This window comes from Mandrillus leucophaeus, unplaced genomic scaffold (genome assembly GCF_000951045.1).
Source record: "Mandrillus leucophaeus isolate KB7577 unplaced genomic scaffold, Mleu.le_1.0 Scaffold653, whole genome shotgun sequence".
NCBI lineage: Eukaryota > Metazoa > Chordata > Mammalia > Primates > Cercopithecidae > Mandrillus > Mandrillus leucophaeus.
The window spans coordinates 453,692-457,018 of NW_012107064.1; the positions used below are offsets into that span (position 1 = coordinate 453,692).

Sequence of the window (3,327 nt, forward strand, 5' to 3'; positions counted from 1 at the left end):
GCTAGTTTTTGGTATTTTTTAGTAAAGACGGGGTTTCACCGTGTTAGCCAGGATGGTCTCGATCTCCTGACCTCGTGATCTGCCCGTCTTGGCCTCCCAAAGTGCTGGGATTACAGGCGTGAGCCGCCGCGCCCGGCCAGGAGTGTTTTCTTTACTCCCATGCACCAAAATCTAAAGTAGTGCTACTCTAAGTATGGTCCCTAGACCACTAGCGGCACCTGGGAACTTGAAAGATATGCACATTCTCTGGTGCACACCAGACTCTCCAGTGATGAGCCCAGGAACCTGCGCTCCAACGAGTTCTCCAGGTGATTCTGCCGCACGGTGAAGTCTGAGAACCACGGAGCTAAAGAGACCCAGGCGTGGGGCTGGGTGGGAGAAGAGGTGGGGAGAAACGGGGATGCATTCTCTCTTGAGCCCCTCTACACACACACACACACACACACACACACACACACACAGGTCCTGGTCAAAAAGCTGTCCTCGGGAGACAGGGCTGCCTGCCGTGCAACTGCAGGTAAAACTTAATTTAGTCCGTGTGGGCTAGGACGGTGGACAGGCAGCTAAACAGAGTTGTGTCGCCATGGCAACATGACTGCGATGAGTTTGCCGCGCTCACACACTCCCCACTTTCCATCTGGCCCTCGCTGGTGACCGGGGAGTGCTGTCTGCGGCCCCATCACCCGGCACACTGTTTGGCACGGGATCAGCCTTCAGAGTCACGGCTGCACAACAGGGCCAGCTGGGCAGAGCCTGGGGAATCCCCGGGTGAGGGACTCCAGTGTCCTGAATAAGCCCTGGTTGTACCCAGGAGGGGACGAAGGGGCTGGGAGAACCGTATTAAAAGCCGAAGAGGGCCGGGCTGAGCCGTCAAAGCCCCCAACTTTACAAGTGTTTCCTCCTCTAGAGAGCCCCGCTCTGAAGCAGCCCAACCCCCAGGTCCTGCGTAAATGACCAAAGCACCCCCACTGCCACCTCCGGAGAATCCTTCTGCGCCACTTCCCAGCCCAAGTCCTGCCAGCGAAGCGACAGTTCCAACCCCGCACCTTCATGACGGAAACCCACCTTCCCTACGAGCCCAGCCCTCCGGCTTTCCAGGCCCAGACCCCATCCTGCCTGGCTCCCCGTGGCCCACGGGGCAGGACCAGGCTGAGAACACTTCCACGCTAGGCCCACAGGGCCATGTGTACCCCTGCCTGCCCCCGCAGTTGACTACCCCTCCCTGTGGTCAACTAGGGAGCCAGATGAAGGGCCTGGGGACTACCTGGCTTGGCAGAGGATCCATTTCACCCCATTAACCTGAACCTGGCAATCCCTGTCTTCTGCTCCCCATCTCCCTTCCTCTTTCTTTCTTCCTGGACCTCGTTGATATAAGCTTTGACAGCTGGAGAGGGGAGACCCTCCCGCCTGATCCAGGGCTGTAACTGGCTCAAGAAACCATCAGGGCCAAGACAGCACCTAGGTGTGTGCACACACTCACACACACACAAAGGCAGGAACCAGCTCCTGTTACCTCTCAGCTAGAGCTGCCAGCCTCCTTCCACGTACGGTCTTGGACGTTACCACCGTAGGCTCCAGCCTGGCTGCTCTGCCGGACGCTCACCTGCCTGTGCACACAACAGAGCTGGGTCCAGCACAAGCTCACCCCCTCCTCCACCTAGCCCACTCCCAAACAGCCACAGCTCCTCCTCAATGGGCCTGGTCTTTGAGAGCCATGATGGGGGAAAGGAAGAATGATCAAGCAGGAGGGCATCACCCTTGGGTCCTCTCAAGGCCCATGGTGAGGATGAAGGCTGCTCCCCTGTGAGGCTGGGAGCCTGGCAAGGAAAAGCATGCAGGGAGGGGAAGTAAAGCAAGCCCCCACCAGATGCTATAGGGCTACTCCGGGCTTAGCAGAGGACCTCTGGAGATGGCTCACACGCACCCTGATGGACAGCAGCCCTGGCTCTCCAGGCACACACAGTCCAGAGGAGGACAGAGCTGGTTTTAACATCACCGGTCATGGGACGCTCATACACACAGTCGTGCTGTCTATTTCTCCCCATCAGGCACAAGATGTCCACGCCCATGGCACCAGATTATTGTCCAGGGCCCTGAGTCCCGGGCCTTGGACATATAAGGCAGCTTCTGACCAGAAGGATTTCCCGAATGATGCCAGGGAACTTGGATGGCGCTAGAGTAGACAAGAGCACCGGTGGTGACCAGCCTCATGCAAGCTCCAGTGCTGTGTCCACGACTTCAGAGGGGGTGCCAGCGTGGGCAGAAGGCATGACTGCCACCCTCGAAAATATCTGAACTGGGCCCAGAGCGGTGGCTCACGCCTGTAATCCCACCATTCTGGGAGGCCGAGGCGGGGCGGATCACCTGAGGTCAGGAGTTCGAGACCAGCCTGTTCAACGTGGCAAAACCCCGTCTCTACTAAAAATACAAAAATTAGCCGGGCATGGTGGCATGTGCCTGTCATCCAAGCTACTCGGGAGGCTGAGGCAGGAGAATCACTTGATCCCAGGAGGCGGAGGTTGCAATGAGCCAAGATCGCACCACCACACTCCAGCCTGGGCAACAGAGCAAGACTCTGTCTCAATAAAATAAAATAAAATTAATTAAATTAAAATTAAAATTTAAAAAATCAGAACTACACACAGGCTCTAGGTCACAAGGTAGGACCCACCCTGCCTTGGTATACAGATGGCTTCGAGTGGCATCTATGGGGGACAAGGGCCACATGGTACCATCCTCACTCTTGGCTCCAGCCCTCCCTCTTGTTTAAGAGCTAATTGCCTGTTATGGGTCACCGTGTGTCCCCCAAAAAAGATATATTGAAGTTCTAACCCCCAGTATCTATGAATAGAACCTTATTGAAAATCGGGTCTTTACACATATAATCATGTCAAGATGAGGCCGATAGGATGGTCCTTAATTCAATAGGACCAGTGTCCTTATAAGCAGGGAAGGCTGGCCGGGCGCCCACTCACACTTGTAATCCCAGGGCTTTGGGAGGCTGAGGCGGGTGGATCACTTGAGGTCAGGAGTTCGAGACCAGCATGGCCAACATGGTGAAACCCTGTCTCTACTAAAAATACAAAAATTAGTCGGGTGTGGTGGGGGGCGCCTGTAATCCCAGCTACTCAGGAGGCTAAGGCTAGAGAATCGCTTGAACCCAGGTGGTGGAGGCTGCAGTGAGCCGAGATCGTGCCACTGCACTCCAGCTCGGATGACAGAGCAAGACTCTGTCTCAAAAAAAAAAAAAAAAAAAAAAAATTAGCTGGGCATGGCGGCGCATGCCTGTAGTCCTAGCTACTCAGGATACTCACTGAGACAGGAAGA

General features: G+C 55.6%; 1 protein-coding gene across 1 annotated transcript in view; it reads right to left on the bottom strand.

Moving 5' to 3' along the window:
• Positions 1 to 3,327, bottom strand: part of RAP1GAP2 (RAP1 GTPase activating protein 2) — a 327,595-nt gene that overhangs the window by 181,424 nt on the left and 142,844 nt on the right. The window lies entirely within an intron of this gene.